Source organism: Nipponia nippon, unplaced genomic scaffold (genome assembly GCF_047370975.1).
Source record: "Nipponia nippon isolate SJK-2023a ecotype South Korea unplaced genomic scaffold, ASM4737097v1 scaffold_7, whole genome shotgun sequence".
Lineage (NCBI taxonomy): Eukaryota > Metazoa > Chordata > Aves > Pelecaniformes > Threskiornithidae > Nipponia > Nipponia nippon.
The window spans coordinates 36,969,722-36,981,780 of NW_028262391.1; the positions used below are offsets into that span (position 1 = coordinate 36,969,722).

Consider the following 12,059-nt stretch of genomic DNA (forward strand, 5'->3'; position numbering starts at 1 on the left):
ACATTTTTGCAGTCTGTTTTCCTGATAATGTTAGTGAGGCTGTTTCATGGTCAAATGCCATCACAGTGCTTCTTGGCCACTTTGTTTTTCTAGAGAGGTTTAAAACTATTAGTAAGAGGCAGCTCACCTGATCTACCAGGTGCAGAGGAGAGAGGCAGCCCCACCTGCCATTAAACCCTTCGGCAGGGCACTTGGTGCCCCCTTGCCCTGCTGCAGCTCTGCAAAGTGATGAGTCTGCCCTGCTGGGTGGTAACTGGTGGTGTGGCTGGAGCGTGGAGGAGGAACACAGCCCGCGAGCAGTTGTTTCTCTGCTATGGTGGGTATAGGGCTGAGCTGGTTTTCTTCCCAGTGAGGTTTCTGAGCAGCTTAGAGGCCACTGGTGTGGGGGTCATACATGATGGGGACTCTCCGCTGGCTTTGCCCCTTCTTGGTGCAAAAGCTGAAGGAAGAGGTGTGGTGATAAGGTGGTCCCCTGTGTCCCCTGGCTGCCTGTGCTGTGCAGGGTGGCTGCTAGCTACCCAGGCTGGGCTCGGTGCTTCCAGCAGGGGAGCCTCAGGGAGCTGGCGGGAAGGTGCAGCTGGAGGCTGTGGGAGGAACCTTCTGGAACCTTCCAGAACAGTGCCAGCCTCGGGCAGAGCTGTGCCTGCCAGTGGTTACTCCTTTGTGCTGTAGTGAGAGAGACCTGCTGTGGCTATTTGATGTGCTTGTTATTTTCTTCCCCCTGTGTTTTGTACCTCCCAGGCAGCCTGTCCGTGGCAGGGTGTGCAGGCAGGCCTCTGGGGAGTCCTCCATGGCGAGGCCTGAGGGGCCATCCTGGCCTGGCCCGCTCTGCCCTGGCCCGCTGCTGTCAGGGCCCTGTCCCTGCTGCGTGGGGGGCTGCAGGCAGGCCCTGTCCTGCTCCAGGTGCCATGCTCGGCGTTTGCTCTGTGTGTGTTCCATGTAGAAGTTCAACAAGGGAAGAAACATACATGGAAGTTTGACAAGTGCCAGGTGAAAACAGCTGGCTTGTTGCTGTTTGAAATCCATTGTTTTGCACTTTGTTTGGTACATAAACTTTCTGTGAGGTGTGCATTGCTGTTTACTTCCATGCCAAAAAGTGTCTGTGTTTTTAAAAGAAAAAAAAAAGTGGGGCGAATGTGTGAATGGCCTTTTGGGGTCTGTGCTAACATGTTTTCACAAGTCAGTTACTACTGGTTTTCTACTGCCAGCCCAGTTTGAAGTTCAAATTAATTCTATTAAGCTCCCTTCCTAAAATAGGGCACAAGAACAGATATCTATGCTTTGCAGATTTAATTTGCTGTTTCTATAAAAGGTACTGTTAATAATACACATGAATAAATGAATTTATAACTATAAATTAATACTAGGGTAGAATGGAAAGTTTGAGGCCTTAATATCTTTTACATGTTAAAAAAACTAATTTTACCAGTAGCAAGTATTAATTTACTTGTAAGCAAGCTGTGTTTATCTCTGCATATTGATGTTATTTGTCAAATAGCCCGCAAAACATGTATCCTTGCTGCCCTACCCCAAAGCTGCCTGTGAGACTGCAAGTGGCAGGAGGGGCCGCAGTACTGTTTAGGCAGAAGCTGGGTATGGGCAGGCAGTGAGAGAGGAAAAGGCCAGGCCTTTTGGCAGCAGATCAAGTCTGACTGGATTAATTGTATCGTGAAAGTTTAACATATAATTTAATTGTACCTTTGTAAAGGAACGGGAAAACTGGTGCAGTTATGTTGTGAGTAGTTCTGCTGGTGTGGCAGAACTTCGAATTTGTTGATATTTTCAAATAAATCTGAGAGGAATAATACACTCTTCAAAGATAATTAAGTTCCTTTTAGCTTGGAAATCATTACTGAGAAAAGAGATGGGGTCTTAACTACTGAGGTAACTTCAGAACTGCTTTCTTGTTGTCTTGCTTGGCCCGATGCATGTGTGTATGATGATAAGTACAGTTGGTGAAAGGCATTATTAGATTTCACAAGAGAAATCTGTGTTTTGGATGACCTGCATCACAGAAAACAGAAGAATTAGCATGTAGAAAAGCACAGGAGAAGTTCAAGAGGCCATTGAGTGTGGAAGAGGTGGAGATGAGGCAGAGGCATGATCCTCTGCATTATGAGTTGCAGCTGGGTATCTGAGAGCAAAGCTAGGCTCTGTGGCAGCATGCCTCAGCTGCTGTACATTGATAATGTTTTTGTTATATGCCTGGATACGTGGTGATGCTTGATAATTTTAGTGACTTGTTACATGATGCTTCAGATGTGATTCTTGATTAACTTACATGGCCCAGTGTTGAGTTGTAGTTACAGTCTTTCCTGCACATTTTCTGTTGGAGCAAAGCTGAGTATTTGGGTTGAATCATGGATGAAATGTGACTAGCCAGTTCATTTCTAGTTCACTACAGGAAACCTGGGATGTTACCAAATTTGTATTTCTTAATGGGAAGCCACATATACTTTTCAGGCAGATTTAATTTTAATGTTATTGAAAAACTTGACCTGTCCTCTATAGAAAGTAATAGTATTGTATCACTGGGTGGATTGTGGGAATGTGTATTGATGCATGGATCATAATTATTTTAATTCCATAACATTATCAGCAACAGACATGACTATAATAATGCAATTCTCTTTAATACAGTCCGTAAAAACACATTGATTTTATAGCTCCCCAAACTGATTACATTAATATCTGTGCATAATTAGTTTACACATTACTAAATTACTGACAGATTAAAAGTGAAATAGTGCAGTTCATACATGGTCACATAACTGCCAGAAAGGAAATTAATATGGATTCAAATGGTCCTTGGAGACCTGCACTGAAATAGCAGAAATCTATAAAGACTGCTTGCATTAGGAAATTTCTATCACCAACATGTTTGTGGTTGATGCTTTGCTAAGTCTGTTAATATGGGTAAAATTTAGTACAGGAAATGATGTTTGAATGATGCTTTTACTGTTACCAGCTCAAGAATGTGTTTATTAAAAGTAAATTCCTGAGTTAAATGGCAATTACATTCGATGTGAATATGAATTTTTAAATACCTTTTAAAGTGTTCCTAATGAAGTGGTAGTAGCATAAAGTAGCTGCTACTTAAGGTGCGTTTGAAAATTATATTGTTTTTAGATACCATAAAAATTGAGAACTTACTCTTGGTGCTTCTCCCTAAGGCCAAACACACATTAGAGATAACCCTATGTCAAAACTTGATCTGTTTATACAACCTCAAATGCTTCCAGACAATTTTCTATCTTTAGAAGAATTTTGACATAAACTGTATAAAAGAACTTTACATACAATTCATCAGCTGTCTACAGGCGTTTACTTACTGCATACATCTTGATGAAGATTCGGCTACTTGCATGCCAGTCTAAGCTATCATTATGGAAAGAATTGTAAAAGGAATTCATTGTGGTTCTTACATGTTGGTTGTAGCAGAAAGTTGTGCTAAGGTGCTTATTTTTTTTTCTTTTTTTTCCCTTTTTTTTTTCCCTCCCTTTTCTCCTCAACCTCATTAGACCTATGTAGAATATGACATTGAAAGAAAAATTAGAAGAGAAATGAGAGGCTGATGTAGCCAATACTTGTTGTAGGCTTTGGTGAAGGCTGGAGGATGTGGTATCAGTGAATGGGTAGTGTTGGTTAGTTGAACACGATGGCAAGGGTGAATTATGTTACGCAAAGAGCTGCAGCCAGATGTACTATCCATAACTGAATACAAAATGGAAATGCTAGATGATTTAGCCTCAGTTGTCTCTTGAGGCAAAATGCCCTCCAAGGTCAACTGGCATGATGTGCATAAGGATCTGGTTTCTTGGAAGTCTCAGTATTTATAGCTCCTATCGCCTTTAGTAGAAGCTGTGGATGTTGGTGGTTGACAGCTCTAAAAGTCATATTAGAAAGGCAGAGTGAATCTTTTATTTTGGGGAAAGATTGCTGCTGCTTCCCTACCTTGCTTGTTCTTTAGGGTAGCCTCTAGTTAACTCTTTCTTACAAAGCCTCAAAAAAAAAAAAAAAAAATTAGATTTGTGTATATGTAAAAGATTTGGGAAGACTCATAGTACTAAATATGCCTCTTTTCTAGCATTCCTGTAGTTCCTCAAGCAGGTTCATTTTTTTATTTTAGAGAGGGCTCATTGGTTCTTTTAGAAACGTGCTTTCTTTAAAATTAAACTTATACTTCAATAGAGGGGACAAACTTGTTGAGCTTATTTTTGGGATGTCATATTTAGCATGTGACCTTTTTTACTATGAGCTTAGCATAAAAATAAAGTCGTTAATGTGTATTTCACCTGTTTGTCACTGGTGAGAAAACCAGTTTATTGGTCTCTTGTGGGTGAAAAGGGAGAGCAAGGGAGAAGGGCTAAACGCAGCCTGTGTTGTGAGTCTTCAAGTAGCAACATGGTAAGGAGGGTGACATTTCAGATGCAGCACAATAAAAACAAAGTTCAAATGACAGCCACTAGAGGCATCAAAAGATTTCATTGTGTATGGGTTACTTTCTTTCACTTGAATGGTAACAAATATGTGTATTTGCTAAATACGGATAATGTCTAGGTTCATGATTTCACATGGAATTGCCTGGACATTGCACTTTGGGAGAAGAGAGGTTTCATGTTTAAGAGAATAACAATTTTAACATCGTGATCCATTTCACTGAAGTAGTCACTCTGACTCATTAGAACTGTATTTACGATTGCAGAATAAGTACTTCAAATTCATCAATCTTTGCTGGAGTTAATCACATGTACATGCCAATTTACTTTCTGGATTTGGAATTAAGATAGATCTGTGTGAAACACGACGATTTTGTTTGTAAGTATTTTTTTTGTAAACGTTTCCATCAGTTAGAACTCATGCAGTGAGATGCCGTATGGGAGGTCTGCCAGATTTCACATAGAACATATGAAATGTATTTGGCAGTCCTGTTGTATATTACTGCTGGATTGTTGTATGTCTAGCTGAACTATCATGAAGTGCTTCGCTTCTTGCCAGCCAGTGGAAGCTACTGTTGCGCATATTGTCACATTGGGCTTGTGGAGAAAGCAGTAGCCAAAATTTCTAGGAGGAAGAAAGGATTGCACATGGATCTAAGAGAACCAAAGATACAGAGCTAGGTTTTTAGTATTAGGGAGATATCGGGAGGCAGAATGAAGATGAACTGTAGTTTTGTTTGCTTGTTGTATTGTTAAATTATCTTAAAGAATAGTATCTTCTGCTTTCATGGATAGGAAACTTACACAAGGTAGAGCTGTTATCATTTGCTGTATTAACAAATACAACGTTATTCACCAGGGCTATTGGCACCAAATCATCACTGTATTTGCATGCTGTTTCAAGTGGGAAGGCACAAACAATGTTACAACTATTGTAACTTCCTTGTTTTAGGCAGAATTTTGAAACACCTGTAATGCTTAATATGGTCTAGATAGAGTTGGAATGATATTGTCAAGTAAATAAACATCTTTGTTCATGCAGGTGCATTGAACGCATAAGATTTTAATGTGACCAGCTATCTTGCTTAAAACTACTTTGTGGGTTTTGAGTGCTTCGTTTTGACAATGGGTATACCTTGATAGTGTTATTAAGAATTGAGTAATTCCTACTTCATGATCATGTCCAGTAAATCACTCTAAATGTTATGTTTGGTATGTTTTTCAGACTTCCTTTGATTTTTAGTGATATGGGGTCCTGGAATTATTTTTTTGGCAAAAAGAAAAGTTTTGTTTACATATATTACATGTTTTAGTAGTAGGTGGAGTGAAATAGGAGGCAAGATCAGATTAGACTAGTTTTGCTTATTACATTATCCATCTAAGGCTCTATAGGTCTGGAAGTTATATCTTCTGTATTAACATGGTTTTAAGAAGCTGCTATGTAAAAAAAAAAAAAAAAAAAAAAAGACACACAGCCCCTCCAAAAAACCCCCAAAACAGTAGTTTTCCACTTTCAATTTATTATGAACTTTATGCTGCTAAAGCAGAGTTAAGATTGCTCAGGACCTGGTCAGAAGGACTGTTTCTGTTTAATGAGGTATGTGAGTGTTGGAAGAATTGTGAAACATTAGACTGCAGTTTCCACAGATGTTAATTTGACGTTTTTACAGGAGTATTCTCTTCACTTGTCTATATCAAACAGGGCTGTAACTAAGTATTTTGTTTTAGAATTTCATTTGCTTCATTCAGTACATTCTTGTTTTCATATAGTCTCTTGCTGTTCTCCATGTAAAGCTCCCTGCATTCGGATAGTTTGAGCATCATTGTTTTACCAGTTCTACTGGTTTCTTCACTAGTCTTACCACACTTTGTGGGTTTTCCTCCTTGTATAAACTCCAGGAAACCTAAGATCATGAAAGCTGAGTTTCTTACAATAAGAGGGCAAATTAACTTGGCAAATCAGTATTTTTCTGCTAAGGTTGCAAAACTTTCCCAGATGACATATGATTAACGTTCTCCTGGATGGCTCAGACTTCCAGTTTTCTAAGTTGATCTTGAAAAGTGTGATGGTTAGCAAGTGGATCAGTAGTGGAACAATTTTCCCCATAAGAGTCAATGTATTAGATGGGGGCCATATACATAGTCTTAAGTATGCATAGTTCAGATAAATATATCAAGTGCATGCAGCATGGAGGATGAAGGTGCAGTAGCAGGCCATCAGGATAGTCAAGCGGAGGGGAGAGTGGCTTTTTAGTGGCTGATTTTTTGGTGCCTGGAGGGTGCTGAATGCCTTCTACAATAAAAGTCAAGAGGTGATTGTTCAATGTTCTGCATACTGCCAATACAGAACCCTGAAATTTAGGTGGAGATAATGGTGGAATTTAATGCTGTTTCATGAGAGCTGCCTTTATAAAGTGTATGAAATCTTGATTCGTGTTGTCACTAAATTCAACATAGTCAATTTGAAATATTGATTGCTTATTTTGAAAAATTCCTGGCAAAATTGTTTTCTTAATTACTTTTAGCCTTTTTTTTATTATTATTTTTTTTTTAACAAAACAATTCTGTTCAATAGAAAATATCTCTCACTGGCAATTTGGGATGTAACTGTAGCTGCAGATCCACTTTAGTGGAAGCAATCTCATTGCCTTGTAATAGCTGCATTTTCATTGCTGCTATCTTCCTCAGGTGACCTGAATGTGAAAATTCACCATTTTTGCCTAAATCACCCCCACACTGCAAGATTCTTGAGCATGTTGTTAGTTCTAGATGCTTTTTTTTAAATACAGGAACACAAAGTCAAACAAGCAATGCTTCTATTGGTATTGTGCTTATCTTTCCTGGATAGTTGTACATATAGGCTACCAGGCATTTTGGTCTTTTTTCTCTTGAACCATTACTGTTTGAAAGGAAGTCAAACTGGGAGATACTACTTGAAATGTGAATTCCTATATTCATTTATTTGCCTTTCAGTAGTACCTTAGCATTTTCACTACACATCCAAAATTCAAAAGTGCTAAAAGTTGACAAAATAAGAATATTTCTTCACTGTTATTATGCTGTTTTGGGAGACAGCCATTGTACAAAATAGCCTTGATGTGATGATGTTAAGCAGGTGTGTGATTGTTGTCATGAGTTGGAAAGTATTTAAGGCTTTGTTTGTCTTCCATATTGGATATGGGCAGAAGTAAGGAGCATCATTAAAACACTCAAAACTCTCTAATTGGGCACCCATTGAATAATCTAAGAGTGTGAAAAATTTTTCAAGGGGAGGTCAGAGGAAACACTTTTCACTAACACGCTAACTAGAAGTTCATTTTTCCTAGGAAAGGATGTAGGAAGAGATAGGAGTAATGGTTGATAGTGTGACTAAGGTGTGTGTTTGTTTTGTTTTGCTTTTTAAAGTGGGATATGAAGTCTTACTGTTAAATTAAAAATAGATTCCAATAAAAAAAGCAATAAAATAATCATATTTTAGGGAACTATTACTTAGACTATACTTTCTTAACCTGTTTTAGGAAACTGGTTATCTTTATTTTTTTTTCTTCTTGTTATCCTCTAAAGAGCAAATGTTTGGTATTTACAGGTTTCTTTTCAGTTTGACTTGAAAAGGATTACATCATTGATTTCACAGTCTCTTTGAAAGTTAATCTTCTAAGGCAAAAGAAGGAACAGTTCTAAAAAAACAAATTGTGCTTTTTCTATGTTTTTATTATTTCTGCTGTTACTTAAGAATGGTGAGAGTGGTTTTCTGGCTTCTATGAAGTAAATGTAGAATTTCCCTTCCTTATCAAAAGTAGTTAATCTTTGTTACATGATAGTTTCATCATTTTTGTTTATACTAGGGAAAGAGGGCTTCTAATTAGAGAACTATAAAAAAAATTATATGATGATGTCAGGATGAAAGCATGTTTTATGGATGACAATTTTTAAAATTAAGTTGTAGGTCCATTCTTATTTATCAACAATTTCTGAAAGAGATGAACATTGACTATCAAGAAGTTGTTATTGTGTTTACAAGTACTAAGTTTTCTTTAATTGTTCGAGTAAATTTTTAAAATCTATTTCGCTTTTAAAAAAGTAATCACTGACTTACTATTTGGATTCTTCAAAGAAGGGACAGGTGAAGACAGTAAAATAAATGTGACCCAAGGGTTAGGTGGCTGGCAGACGTTTGACTTTAATGAGGAGATTTCATAACTTTCTCTTTGAATGGATTACTGGGTTGCCTGCAAATATTTATATAGTTATATGCAAAAATAAATAAGTAGTAGGGGAATTGTTTTAGTACCCCCCCCTCCCTGCCCCTACTTCATAATTGATACGTTGTGGGGCTTATTTCAAAATTTCTTTGCTCTTGTATTATGTGCGAGATGAAGAGGCCTGATATTTTTCTTACAAAAAAAAATTAACATAGGAGTGTGCTTCTGTTTAGTCAGATATCGAAATTGCATAATATGGTCTGTGTAGAACTATATTTACAGCTGTTTGGCAAACAGATGAAGCAAGTTTGCAGCCTAAGTAACAAACTACACAGACACAGTCCTCCATTAAGAGTTGCTTGTGTAAGCATATCACATTTCCTGGAATGTAAACCACATTAAAAAAGAATATTTTATATGCTGTAAATCTCATTAAAGCACTGAAATTAACTCAGGTATTTTTTTATGTTTGCTTCTACTTAGCAGCATTTGTAGCAGCACTTTCAAATGTATAGCTGCTTTCCATGTGTTTCTGCATGGTAATGAGCAAACATGAATACTTGTTATTGTACTTCTTTTTTTCTTGCAACAATGTACTTAAAAGTTGTTGTGCCGTTCAGACTAGTTCTTGTAATTATGCTGTATATGCATCAGTAAACAACATGAAGATGCAAAACGTAATTTTCGGGGAACTAATCAAATTTTGAATTCAAAGCACATCACAAAAATTATTTGAATGTTTTCAAGAAAGTTGAAAATCCTACAAGCTGCTCCATTTCTACTAAATCCCTGCCCCTCTGAAACTAAGAAAATGAATATTCAGTATTTTTTCCATTTGAGTCCCTTGACATGCTATTGATTCACTTTATTTTCCCAACAATTTCTGACAGATTTCCCAATGTGGATTACTTATGTGCTTTGATATTCATTTTGTGACTGCCTTTGAAAAGCACACAAAAATTAGCGCTGCAGCAAACTTCACTAGAGTTACAAACTAGTGAACACAACCCTTGGAATTAGTGTGTTCACTACTGCTGTTTTGTGCAATATACTATTTTCAGCATCCAACATACTGAGTATTAACTGAAGGTAGGAAGTGTTGAAGAGGTGGGAATTAAAGACTGTTTCATTGGCATATGGCAACATTATTGAAAGAAGTTTAACATCCTGAAAGGCATGTTCCTTCCATGTTCCATCTCTGCATGGTATATTTCAGTTACGTTTAGTCAGGACACTTCATGTACATTTTAGATACATAAAAGATAAATGTAGAGAAGTAGTAGACTTTTGGGTGATAAGAGTGGCATTGACATGAATGCAAGCTGAAAAAAATAGCATAAATCTGAAAGCAAAGACCTAATGCTGAATGAGTTGCTTGTAGAATTTCTGTGTTTAGAAGGTGACTTTGTGAAGTTACTTGTTATTCTCAGTAATTGGTCTGAACAACCTAGTGCAGTGACAGTCATTGAAGGGGGCAGGGTGCATTTTTTTTTTTTTTTTTTACTGAATGAGCACACACACACATATTTAAGATGTTTTAAAAAACAAACAAACTCCCCAAATCTCCCAAAATACCAATGAAGTTTTGGAAATACAACCCTCCCCACCCTGGGGATAAGAGGGAGAATGCATGGTCTAGACAAAATTTGAGGGTCACTGTTCCCTTCTCACAAAGTCTAAAACCTTTTTTTCTGCTATGGGCTGGCTCTTGTTCATAGCTTGATGTTCCCATTTTGCTAAGGGATCCCTTTCATGTGGAGGTAGGTCTTTCACTGGCTCACTTTGTTAGCCACTAAAAGGTGCAGCAGCATGTAAATTCTTAAAATTCATGAAACTGGCTTGTTCTTGTCTTGCTCTCAGTGCTGGGGGTGGGGAAGAAGGTTGACCTCAGCAAGTATGGTATCCTTATAAATGTCTGTCTTGAATTTTCTGCTGGTGGAGATTATTAGGTTTCCTATAATAAAGGCCTGGACTAGCTACATGGTGTTTTCTGCTCTGGATTCAGATAAAATGGCTTTTCACCAAGAGAATTCAGGCTTCTGTCTCTTAGATCCAACCCTGTTCTTACCCTAGATCTCTGGAAACAAATGATGCAGTTAATCACTATGAACAGTCAAATTTTTCACCCTTCGGGGCCCGGTCAAATCCTATACCTCCACAACAACTGACAGCACTTGAATTATTTGTAATTTTTTTTCTACCTGGGTGACTTCATAAACCTTTAGCAATTTTCTTAAGCTGAGATTAGCCTGGTATGATGCATGACATTTTGCTTGATTGGGTAAATGTGTGCAAGCAGTTGAGATAAGAATGAGATTTGAGAACTGAGGTAATTTATACTTATATACTTTTTGAGTTATTTGTCAAATTATTTTTTTTTTTTTACAGATTTGGGAGCATTTGTGAAAATACCAGAAAAGAAAGATACTCTGAAGGTGAAGAACACTTATTAAGTACGTGACTTACTGCTTTGCTAACTTCTTAATTTGTAGTGTGTTAATAACCCCATCAAATTGGTATGCCTGAAGTAGCACCTGATGACTGAGGTCCACAGTTCTGGGTATACATGTCAAAGGAACACCATTTCAAATACAAACCAAGATTTAATACCTGCAGCAATGTGCTAGTTAACAAACAAACAGGAAGAAACCCCCCAAAATACACAACAAAACCAAACACGGAGTGTGAAGACTGTGTGTGTGTGAATATCAGGCCAGAATAATGTTAAGCAGTTCTGTTTCATCCTGATTTTCAAGGCTTTTTAAGCTTTATCCTTATTGGGTTTGTGAGCTCACATTTTTAAAAATCTTTTTCTAGGTAGTTCCTTCAATTTTGGAACTAAATTCACTGAAGTACATTAGGCCTCTAAAACTTGCTAATTCGCTTTAAGTTTCTTTATGACGGAGGTTCCAAACTGGATTAATTCAAATGATTACCTTGGCAATATCTAAGCACCTAACACTAGTGTCATTATTGAGAGTTCTACCTTGCATGTAACCTGTACCACAGTTATGCTTAGGTAAAGTTCAGCTCCCAAGATATCATGATGATCATCTTGCTATATTCTCTATTTAGTATTCTAATTGGTGATGTATTCTAAATCAAAGAAGGAATAGTTTAGCAACAGACACTTTGCTTTTAATCTATAAAATACAGTGATATTAAATTGAGAAAAGGGGAAGACCCATAGGAATTAAAGGAGGGGAAGCAAATCAATTAGGATTGATATTTAATTTTGGGATTGAAATACCATTTCTTTTCTGAAGAAATATATTATATTGAATAATTCCATTTGTGCAGTTTCTGGACTAGATTATTAAATTAAGAGATTGTTTTCTTGAAGTTCCTTAAAATCTTCACTTAACAGTTTCATAGAATCATAGAATACCAGGTTGGAAGAGACCTCAAGGATCATCTG

General features: G+C 37.3%; 1 long non-coding RNA gene across 1 annotated transcript in view; it reads left to right on the forward strand.

Moving 5' to 3' along the window:
- Nucleotides 1–211: 211 nt before the first annotated feature.
- Nucleotides 212–12,059, forward strand: part of LOC148051011 (uncharacterized) — a 35,917-nt gene continuing 24,069 nt past the window's right edge. The window contains exons 1-2 of the long non-coding RNA XR_015700280.1: nt 212–316; nt 11,030–11,094. This is a non-coding gene — a long non-coding RNA (uncharacterized LOC148051011). The remainder of the gene's footprint in view (nt 317–11,029; nt 11,095–12,059) is intronic.